This window comes from Camelus ferus, chromosome 21 (genome assembly GCF_009834535.1).
Source record: "Camelus ferus isolate YT-003-E chromosome 21, BCGSAC_Cfer_1.0, whole genome shotgun sequence".
Lineage (NCBI taxonomy): Eukaryota > Metazoa > Chordata > Mammalia > Artiodactyla > Camelidae > Camelus > Camelus ferus.
The window spans coordinates 1,061,143-1,073,150 of NC_045716.1; the positions used below are offsets into that span (position 1 = coordinate 1,061,143).

The 12,008-nt window shown below is 46.9% G+C and overlaps 1 long non-coding RNA gene across 1 annotated transcript; it reads right to left on the minus strand.

Moving 5' to 3' along the window:
• Nucleotides 1-453: 453 nt before the first annotated feature.
• Nucleotides 454-3,037, minus strand: LOC116658796. Its single transcript, XR_004314103.1, has 3 exons — nucleotides 2,623-3,037; nucleotides 2,039-2,290; nucleotides 454-1,651 (listed from the first exon to the last, which is right to left on the minus strand). It is a non-coding gene; the product is annotated as an uncharacterized LOC116658796 (long non-coding RNA).
• Nucleotides 3,038-12,008: the final 8,971 nt, after the last annotated feature.

A 12,008-nucleotide genomic window follows, 5' to 3' on the forward strand; every position in this document is an offset into this window, starting at 1 on the left:
TAGATCTGACTCTCTAATATTTTGTTGAGGATTCTTGCATCTACGTTCATGAGAAATATTGGTGTGGTTTTCTTTTCTTGTAATGTCTCTGGTTTTGGTATTGAGGTAATGCTGGCCTCATAGAATTATGTGGTAAGTAGTCACTCTACTTCTATTCCCTGAAAGAGATTGTACAGAATTGTTATAATTTCTTCCTTCAGTGTTTGGTGGAATTCACCAGTGAACCCATCTGGTTAAATAAATCTCCCAGACATAGAGCAAAAAAGCAAAGAGGTAAATTTTGAGAAGAATGAAGAAATGTAGAGAAGCAATATAAAAGAACCTAAATCTACCCAGTATGGTTTTCAAAGGTCAGAAATTTAACCAAGAAAAAATTAATGGAGGAAATTTTTTCCATAGCTAACAACAAATAAGAATCTTATGAATGGAGGCACCAATAAAGTACCCAGCAAATTAATATTAGAAGGATGATTTGTCTATTTTATTCGTTGATCTATTCCTAGCACTTGGAACAGTGCTGACCTGGAGTATGTAATCAATATTTTTTTTAACTTAAATAGAATGAAATTGATTGAATAATGAAAAATATTCATTTAATTAAATATTATAAATCCTGGTTATTTTTAAACTTAATAAACAGCCAAGGTACAGAAAAATCAATTGTATAAGAAAGCATAAATTCTATCAATTTTGACAATGTAAGATTAACTACATGACAAACTGAAGCTGTGCCACTGACAGGGGCTCTGAGAGGAGAAAGGGAACGTTGGGTTATTAAATCTCTCATTGTCTCAGAGGGAGGTCAAGAGATATTGTCTAGAATTGGTGGATCAAGAAGCGGAGGGATGAGTATATCATAGAAAGCTACAGAGGTCTCTAAGAATAATAAAGGATAAACCAGATCTGTGGGAAGTTATTGAAGGGAAGTGTAAATGAGCCAAGATCCTCATCTTTCATAACGGGGCCCATCAGGTATACTTTGAAGTTGATACATCAAAAACAAAGGGTAATAAATTATTATTGTGAAGGTTGGCCTCAGAAGGATTAGAGACAGAACAATTTTAAGCTGTTACTTCTGGGGAATGCCATAGAGAAAGACTTTTACTTTTTTTTCTCTAATTACTCTCCATTACCAATTATTGCCATGTGGCCATACTTTAAATGTGATGTTTTTTTAATGTAAAAATAGTGTCTAGAAAAGAGAAGAATTTTTAGGACAGGAAAAAAAAATGATCCAACAGTTTGCAATTACATACTGCTACCAGCAAGGACCGTCAAACATTTTGCAAACATTGTCTGATGGTGAGTGTCAGAATCTACATTTGCCAGATGGAGAAATTCAGACAAAGATGGAAGTGACTTGCCCATTTTCAGTGCATCTGTGACCAAGCCAGCGATGAAACCCAGGCTTCCTGTCCAAAGACAGATTTGGATCGATTTCTTCTTAGAAAAACCACAACATATTGGTGTGATGATAGTTAGGGAAGAAATCCAAACTAATAGATGGCATACTTTGTGCTTGAGGCTTGGAAAATGCTTGTGTTTTTCCATCTGATAATTTGATGCCAAGATGCACATTGTCCGTCAAGAGAAAGACCAGTGCTTCTCTGAAGCACCTGACGGGAATAGGTACCATTTCAAGGAGCTGTGCCTGCAGAAGTTTTAAAATGACAATCGTTGTAACAACTGTAACTTTTAAGTCTCACTGTACATTAAAGATTTCTGCCATTTTTTTGGCCAATTTAGAAGCTAAATATGGTAAATTAGCTTGATAAATAATTCTGAGTATTCTGCCATATGCTTCTAATATTAATTCAGATACTAGAACAGGTGGACAGGAGAAAAGAATGTTTGACGGATCTGGCATCATTTTACCTACTGGTTTCACTCTTAATGTGAAAATGTATATATGTGTGAATGTATGTGTGTATATATATAAACACCATATATATATTTTTGGTCTGACTTCCCTTTGTGGTTAAAACTCTGGAGGGCAGTGGAGGGGAGTCATTAAATGACAATAGCAGATTCCTCTTACTTCATCACTGAAGTTCCCTCCCCTTCCGTCCTACTCCTGAAATCACACACGAACACCTCTGAAAACAGGTCTGCAGCCGATGATACTGGTCCAAGTGGCCGAAGTGAGCACTGGAGCCAAGCCGCTGCAGGACTGCCAGGAGAATTCGGAAGGGGGAACTGTGAGAGTCCGACTCAGTCTGGCGGGCTTCTTGAGAAAGGGAGAGCTGTTCTAGGCCAGGAGCTGTCGGCCCCTGTGCTTTTACTGTGTGGGCTGAAAAACAGAGAAGGAAGGAAGGAAGGAGATGTATGGGGAGGAGCAGAGGTGGGACACATGCAGTAAGTAGGAGTCAATCTTTTTTTAAAATTGTGGCAGACTATATGCAACAGCAGACTTACCATTTCACCCTTTTTTGACTGAACGACTCGATGGCGCTAAGCACATTCACATTGTTGTACAGCCAGTCACCGCCATCCATCTCCAGAGCTGTTTCGTTTTCCCAAACTGAAAGTCTGTCCCCGCCTCCCCACTCTCCCAGCCCCTGCTAACTACTATTCCACCCTTTCTCTGCAAGTCTGACTCTTCTGGAAATTAATCATTCTTACCAGGGCGCAGTTGAGAGCTGTGCCAGTTAGCAACTGATCGTCACTCAGATCCAAAGTCAGCCTTCAATACATGCTCTGCAATAATGGACGGCGTGCCTGTAAGCGGTTCTTCTTTACCAAGAGCACTTGTTACGCTTTCTCGGTAGAGGGCGCTCGAGGGAGAACGCAGGAGGAAAAGGCCCCGCTGCTGCTCCCGGCAGCCGCACATCAGCTGGGGGTGCTCTGCCCCGCCCGCAGGCCCGGGACGCGGGGCCTGCCCTAGCGAGCCCCTGCCTGTGAGCTTCCTGACACGGACGTCGTATGCTCCAGGCCTCCTGTCTGGCCCGGTGCCCCGACTCGCTCTGCACGCCCGATGCCTGTGTGCCAGGCCACTGGATGGGTTTTCCCATGTCCCACTTGTGTCTCAGAGACCTGCTTCCTGATTGCCCCGTGACTGCAGGCCAGCCCTGGCCTGGACGGACCAGCAAAGCTCTCTGCTGGCCAGTGGCTGCACCCCAGCCTTGGGAGGGGAGTCTCCTTTTACTTTTGTCCCTCTGCTTGAGTACTGTACCCCACCTCCTAGGGCATCATGTACAATTCTCTTGTATCTTATTATTGCTCTTTTATCAGAAATTTAAAAATATTTATATTAAATTTCCCCTATTGTCACTACATAGTTTCTGCCTCTTGATTGGACCCAGACTGATGTACAGCGAAAAGGGGGCAGAGGGCAAAGTAAAACGGGATCTTCTACACAAACTGAAATATGTGGCCGCCTTCTCTCGGGACCACAGGGAAGGCCCTGACTGCATCTGAGGTTCTGGCTCTAGTTTATTTCTGGAGCCCACTAGCTACCTGCCCCTGGGTTCTGAGACAAACCTGTCTCTTTAAAACAAACTCTATCCCTCTTTTTAAAAAATTTTACTGAAGTATAGCTGATGTACAGTATTATACGTTACAGGTGTACAACGTAGTGGTTCACAATTTGTAAAGGTTATATTCCATTTACAGTTATTATAAAATATTGGCCGTACTCCCTATGTTGTACAATATAGCCTTGTAGCTTATTTATTGAAAAAAAAAAAAACTCTATAGCTTGACTTTAAGAGAGCTCAGATGTGTTTCTGTTACCTGAAACCAAGAGGGTCATCACAAATAAATATGCAATTTCGCGTTCTCTCAGATATGGTTCAGAAAAAGAAATGGAGGCACAGAGGACTATGCTAGAAGCAAAAGAAAAGAGAGGAAGGAAGACTATGTTGAAGATTAACATAAGAGCAGCCTCCAGTGTTTTAAGAATTGAAGTTAAGTTTGATGTTTATGTTAGGGCTTCGGGATCTATGACTTACCTCACTTGTCACCAATGGGGACTCACACAAAGGGAACAAAATGAGGCACTGGCTCAAGGGAAGGGAACATGGCTGGGGTCACATGAAGCCTCCTCTCCCACCACCACAAGACCTTACGATCTGCTCACCCAGTGTATCTGAGAAAAGGGTTGGGGGTGCAGAGCCAACCCAAGTTCACTCACCGGCTGCCTGGAAGGACCAGGGCTGCCTCATGCCCCAAACCCCAGGGGCCAGAGTAGGAGCCGGCTCCCTGGGAGCACAAAGGTGAAGGTAATGCACGGAGCTGGTTTTGTTCTGCAGACAAAGGAAGTCGCTGCCCCTTTGGAAAGCATGGCTTAGTAAGTGTCTGACTTTCACCCATCCGATCTGTGTTTTTGTCTGAAGGGGAGTGAGATGGGGAAGAGAGAGGGGTAGGGACCTCCCTCCCCCGCACTTCTCAAGCGAAGGCAATGCTAAAATGTTGGGGTCAATTCCCTCCTCCATGAGCCAAGATGGAATTTACGGAGACAAAAGGAACACAGACGCTCCTCCCTTCCAGTGGGACCTTTCCCTACCTATCCGAATAAGAGTGTATGAAGTCTGCACATAGTCCATGATCTATACTAACCACATGGAGTCATTATTATCTTTCAAAGTGCCCCTTTTTCACAGTAAAAAAGAACCATGTATCAGCCTTCAACAGAATGTGAAACCTGAGATGGTTTTTGCTCTGAAAGGAGTGAATCGAAGTGGATCCGTCCACTCTCTTTCCTCTGGAGTCCAAAGCTGGATGAGACAGTTCCTTGCCTTCCACAAAGTGGAGCATTTGCACTCATATTGTGCTTCTCCTGGCTCTGCCGTGGAGAAAGAAAGTTAAACTGGGTTCCAGCCGACCGGAATGGAGGGTGAAACGGGTAGTGGGTGCCGCAACCAGCCAGAGCAGACCCACCGCTAACGGCAGAGACGCTGGCTGTGAACTGCTGGTCAGGCTGACAGCGCTGGTCTGCGGGAACACGGGTCTCAGATGATGGGAAGGGCTGGCGGAGGGACCCTGGCTGCTCCGACTGAAGTCATGCCTTCTGCTCTAAGTTAATTGCATCTAAAGTTACTGAAGAAAACTGTAAGGAGCTTTGAGGAGTATTTTCCCTAAAACTTACTCTTGCCATGACCGAATCATCTCAGAACAGTGCAGCACAGCCTTCCTAGTTACTCTGGGCAGTGCGTGGCGCCACCTCTTTTTTCTCTACATTTGCATTGTAAGCAATCCTGGCCGGTCCACCTTCAAACTGCACCCGTGACCTGACCACCTCTCACACTCCTGTTATGACTTTCCTGGCCAGTCCACCGCCGTTTCTCGCCTGGATCACTGCAGTGGCCTCCCCACTGGTCTCCTTCCCTTTTTCGGTCTGTTCTCAACCCGATAACCAGAGTGATTCCATGAAAGTGCAAGTCAGGCGGTGTTACGCCTCCCCTGGAAACCCTCCCATGGCTTCTCACGTCAGGGTAAAAGCCCAAGGGCTTCCTCGGGCCCACAAGGCCCTACCTCGCCTGGCTCCCCGTTACCCACCAGCTCAGCGTGGGGGGCTCACGGCAAAAACTGGTCCTCATTTTCCACTCCTCACTATATTCACACGCTTTGCAATGTGGCTTCAAGGCTCTCCCCGGGAAGAAGTGAAGGTTATTTCTGGCTCCTTGAATCTAAGCTGTTTGTTTGAGTTGCTCTGGCCAACAGAATGCAGCAGGAGTGCCACAGTTTCAGCTCTGAGCCCAGGCTTCAAGAGGTCTTCTGTGCACGCCCTCTCTCTCCTTCCTTCCCTCCCTCCTTCTCTCTCTCTTTCTCCATCCGCTCTCTCCCCTTCTCTCCTCCTGTTACTGTCTCTCTCTCTCCTTTCTTCCCAGCCTCTCTGCTACGTCATGAGAACAGAACATCATCTCACTGGAGGATGAGAGACACACAGGTATCAACCTGGTTGTCTTATCCAAGGCTTAACATGTGAGAGAGGCCAGCCAAGATCAGCAAAATATGCCGGCTTGCCACTGACTGTAGAGGCATGAGTGAGCCCTGCCAAGCTCAGCTCAGCTCAGCAGAACCACCCAGGTGATCTTTAAACTCAGGAGTAAAACTAAATGTGTATTATGATATATCACTGACATTGTGAGGTTGCTTGTTACTCGGCATTATTGTGGACTGGATAACTGATACATTTTCCAGGCAGAATAGCCTTCTGAAAAACACTGGTCACCACCTCAGAGTCTCTGTACCTGCTGTTCCCTCTGACTAGAATACTCTTCCCTGATCCACCCCACTCCTGATACCCACATGCCTCAATCCCTAGCCTCCTTCATATCTTTTCCTCTTAGTGAGGTCTTGTCTGGACGTATATAATGTGATCTCATTCTAACACTTCCTATTCCCCCCTTTTAATTTTAACTTTCTCCTTAACATTTGTTGCTAGCAAATATATTTTATATATATATTATCTTCCTTGTTTATGATCTAACTTCCTTGCAAGCTCCTTGGGAGCAGGGATTTTTGCCCATTTTACTCATTACTATATCCCCATGCTTAGATTAGTGCCTGGCACATAAAAGTAACACAATACATATTCATTGAATAAGTAAGTGAATGAATGAAAATTCTTCAAAGAATGGTAGAGTTGATTGAACATTTTTTTTTTAAACTGGCAACGTTAAAGCCCCCCAAATTAGATTTATCCTATCTAACTTCTCTCCTGTCCACATCATGATCTCTGTCATAGCCACCCTGAACTCCTGTCTGGATGGTTGCAACTGCCTCCTGACTAGTATTTTTGCATCTGTCCTTCTCCCTACAATTCCTTTCCTCCATCACAGCCAGGGTGGTCTTTTAAAAGGGAAAACCTGGTTGAGACCAAAATCCTTAGCATGGCCGACGAGGACCTGTGAGATCCAGCTCCCGCCCTCTGTATCTTCAACTCACAAATGCCCTTCCCATTCTCCCTCCCAACTCACTAGTCTCGCTCTTTCTGACAGTGGCCATGACCTTTCCTGCCTCAGGGCCTTTACACAAGCTGTTTCCGGGTGATGAAGAGCATCTTTACCGTCCCTTGGCTGAGTCAGCTCCTATTCATCCTCCTGCTCTCATGGTAAGGATCATTTCCTCAGGAAAAGCCTTCCGTGAACCTCCAGGTTCCAGTTTCTTTGATAGTCAGGGCTTCTTTAAGGCACACAATACAGGTTATACTTCTGTCTGTGCACTTGCTTTGATATTTGCCTCTCCCAACATGCTGCAAGTTCAGTGGGGACCCGAATCATTTGGCTCAGTTTAGCCTCAGGTGCAGATAAACCCTTTGTAGCTGAGAGACGTGGCGCATCAAACAGGAAGCCCCTGGAGAAAAGGGCTTTTGCAAAATGAGTCGAGTCTTCCAGGAAAGACTCCGCTGTGAGGATATTTTTGTTCCTCTCTGAAGCCACAGAAGTCGATAAACCATGACCATCACCAGCCCATTAGCAGAAGACGGTCAGAATATGCACCTTCTAGGGGCTTGTACCGAAGAACAGCTCCTCGGTCATTCTCACAGTGTCACGATTCACGCAGTCAGGTATCGTATTGCTGCAGACGACAGCCGTCAGGGACAGAAGCGGACCCGGCAAGGACAACAGAGGCAGCGCTGAGTGACTCTGGGGAGGGTATTAGTCTTCTACTGTTGTGAACAAATTACCACAAACTAAATGGATCAAAGCAACACAAATTTATGACCTTACCCTCGCCGCGATCGGAAGTGTGGGCACGGCTTAGCTGCGTCCCCGCTCAGGGACCCACGAGGCTGCTGCTTCCCCGTTTCCTTGCTGGCTGTCCTGCGGGGAGCGCGCGCTGCTCCCAGAGACCACAGGCATTCGGTGCCACACTGTCCCCGCAGACCACTCACAGCATGATGTCCGCTTTCTCCCAGGCCAGCCGGAGCCCACGTCTACAACTCCTCCCCTGTGACCAGCGGAGACAGCTTTGTGCTTTTAAACTGACTAGCTCAGGTCCACCCAGTGACCTCCCTTTTGCCATATAACGAACCACAGCCATGGGAGTGAGATCGCATCATAGTCACAGGTCCCGTTCTGCCCACGGGGGTCATACAGGGCATCACCTCGGGGGGCCTGCCTACCCCCAGCAGCTGGCACAGCTGACAGTAATAACAGTGAACTACTGGGTGCGTATTCCTTGCCAGCACTGTGCTAAGTGCTTTCAGCATTTAATCCTTAAAATAATCTATGAAGAAAATTCCATTGCTTTCCCCTTTTTATCTGGCTTAGAAGCCAGGTGACTGTCCAGTTTTACACAGGCAGTAAGAGGCATAACCTAGATTTTGAACTCTGGTCTTTCTGACTCTAGCATCCATTCTTGTCCACTTTACCTCACCAAGCTGTTTCTCCTGTAAGCAGTGGAATGATGATTATTACTGTTTACAGATGTGAACACCGTTTTGGGGAGATTAAGTTACATATTCAAGACCACCCAGTTGGTAAATGAGAGAGCAGCCTCCAGTCTCCTCTCCTCCTCCTCAGCCCCATGCTGTTGGCATCCCGTGTACCAGGGGATGCTCCCAAATCGCTTCTCAGCTAGACGAGAACTCAGCAATGAACCCTCCCCCAGAGACGAGGGAAACCAGCCTGCCTTCAGGCTCCGACGCTTGGGTGAATGACGTAACACCCGTTATCGAGGCTATTTCTTTTAACCCGTAGTGAGTGAAAGCAGAAGTGTCTTATTCCCACACGGAGGAAAGTTATCCGAGCTAAGGGCACCTGGGCGTCACTCCCTCCGAAGTTTCATGAAACGTACCACCAGAAGGTGCTCCCCCCAAGATGGTAAAAGGTTAGTGATCGCTAATTTCTCTCTTCTGTGCTTGTACACCTTTAAATGAAAGGTGTCCCGGGGCTGAAGCAAATAATTATTCAGGAGTGAGGATATGTTTCCCTGGGACTGACGTAGTTTTTTTTCATAACAAAGAGAAATACAGCTTTGGCCCCCACCTGCTAACAAATACAGTTCTCCATTGTAACCATCGTCACGCCAGCCCCACCTTGTGCTTTGGCAACCAGAGGTCAGCCTCACCTGAGAGTGCTGTCCCTCTTGTTTCTCTTGATGTTTCTCAGAGAAACAGCCAGCATGCCGCAGAAACAGCCGTTCAGATGGCACACCTGTCTCCAATACCTCAAGTGTAGCCCCTTGTCCTGCTAGTGCGCTTCAGACAAGAGATAGCAAATAAAGTTGCCAGAAAAGTTTCATGTCATTTGAGTGCCCTGCCAGGTCCAGGTCTGGGTTATCACCGCACTCCTCGGTCAGCAGCCACAGCCCCCAGTGGGCAGCTCTTCCCCCGGGCACCCGGAGCACCACCCCCTCCTCCTGCCCCTTCAGGACGGGGGGGGGGGGGGCGGTGATAGCTGCCCGCTGGCGCTCATCCCTGGGGCTGCACCATCCCTCGATGGCCCACACCTCAGTGAATAGCTCCTTCCTAAAAATGTTCTTAATTAACCTTTAATTAATTAAAATGTGCCATGCATATCCTACCACGAACACTGACTGATAACCACTTTAAACTCTTAATGGAATTACTGACTTATGCAATGAGTATTATAACCTGGCGATAAAGGACTTAGGCACGTGCTTGGCGGGGCAGCGGGCATTGGCATGCTGCCAGCATGACACCATCAAGTTTGCCTGCTAGTGCTGCAGGGAGAGCTCGGTGCTACAGGGAAGGATAAGACTGCCTTTGCCTTGGCTGATTGCTCAGTGCTAGGGTCCTTACGGGGGAGCCAACCAGAACATATGTGTCTCATGACGACATGCAATGAAAGGTTTGCGTCTGTGACATAGCCCAGCTAACAAGGTGTAACTTGAATTCATTACGCCTTTGCATTTTACTACCAGTTTATCAGAGACAAGTGGGTTAGAGAAACAAGCTAAATGACACTTCAGAGAAGCAACTGGTCAAATCCAGAAGATGGAATGTTCTATAGATTACTAGCCAAATCCATTTAACAAGCATGATATCATGTCTCTACTTGATTTAAAAAAAAAAAAAAAGAACTTAAAAGATTGATATGCAATGTACCTGTCTGAATTGGTCCCTAATTGAACAAACCAGCTAGAAAGGACATTTGGAGGATGATTTAGGTAATCAAATGTGGACTGGGTGTCAGAGAAGGTGTACTGACATGAAAAGTTTCAAATCACTAACTGTAAAAAAAAAAGCAATTTTAAAAAACAGTATGTAACAATTTATAAGACAGTATTTTTCTCCTTTGGTAAAAAGATACAAGTGCATATATATAAAATGCACTAAAATTCTGAAAGGAAATACAGTAAGACATTAACAGCGGTAATCTCTGGATGATGGGAATCAGGTCTTATTTCCTTATTTTGTTTATCTGTACATGTGCTGCTTTGTAATTATAAGAGGTTTTTAACTAAATAGGAAGGACAAAAGTTATCAGTATTCCGCTTGCAGCCAAAGCCACGGAAGTAAATGAGATTGTCCAGGGAAAAGCCTGAGGGAGAATTTAAGAGGGCTGAGGACACAGCCTTCAGAAATAACAAGACTTCAGAGAGAAGGCCGGGGATGGAGAGCTGGTTGGGGACCGAGCAGGAGCCAGCAGCCACGGGAGAACAGAAGAAGCAGGAAGGTGCGGGGGTGGGGGTGGGGGTGGGGGGTGTTTCCAGAAGGAGGGGAAAGTCAAGTGTATCAAATGCTTCAGATGGGCGAGCTGGAGGATTAAAAGGAGGCCACTGATGTCACAGCAGGAAGTCCATGGGGATTTTTGCACGTGAAGGGGTAAGGAACAGAGACGGCTCTTGGAAGAATGGTAATAATGGGAAGGAAGGACACGGGACAGGAACTGCAGAGAAGCAGCGGTTCTGTCTTCGCAGGAGGAGGTGGAAGACGAGGAGTTGCCTTCAGGTTGGATTCTGGGTGAAAAAGCCTCCTGGACCACTGCTCCTTCACCCAGATCACAGCATGAGTGGCGCCCCCTGGAGGACATGAAGGGAAGGCTCTATGAAGCCAGCAGAGAAGAGTTGTTTGGAAATGCGGAGCTAAGCAATTTGTAGACTAACTGGAAAAGGCCAGTTATCTGAGAAAACCCAAGAGGAGAAGGCAGGCTCATTTATGGCAGAGGATGGAGAGGTTCACAGGGGAGGGCATACGGTGGCGAGCTGAGGAGGTGGCTGAGCCTGGATGGGGAGGACTGAGGCTGCCTCTGAATCAGCAGGGAGGGAGCCAGGACCAAAGCCATGAGATGCTGCCCTTCTGTGGAAGTCACCAAGCCAGAGACGATGAGCAACACAAGGTTTTGAGTCAGCAGGCGAGTTTCCGGTCCTTCCCTTCGGTCACGTACACTTTGTGAACTTCAGCTAGACTTGCTTCAATGAACATTTACTCAATACCCACAGGGGAAAAAAAGACACTGCTCTCGGTACAGCCCACGACATTCCGTTTAATCAAGAATCTGTTTGGAGAAGGGGCTGGAATTTCCTGGGCCTGCAGTGAGAGATACACGACAGATGTCTGTGTACCTGGAGCAGAGACCTGCCTCCTTAGACAGTTAAGTCTGACAGAACTAAGGTGCACTGTTTACTATGATCACTTCTTTTCTGTTTCTGGATTCTTTCTACCACCCCATCACTGAACCGGAAAGCCCCAGTGTCTTCTGGCCTCTTCTGCCCCATGGAGCCCTGCTTTGCCACCACTGACCACAGTAAACTGTTCCCAGGTCTCAGATGTGGCCATAACACAGCAAACCAGGGCTTTGAGGAGACCGCGGCCGTCTTCCGGGGGATTCAGCCACTGCTCAGGGTGCAGCTGCTCAGGGTGCATTCGTCAAAGGCTGTCACTCTCGACCACTCTGCCCTGTTGCTGTGTCAGGCGGATCTGGGACAAGCTCTGGGTTGGAGGGTTTTCCCCCTGGAGACTACAGGTAGACACTCATCTTCCCAATTTATCCTTGAAGCAATTTCTTGCAGGAGAGTGGCGGTATCTCCCACCCCCCTGAGCTTCAGAAACTCGGGGGCTTTGCATAAATGTGTGCAAACGGTGGAGACTTGAGCCA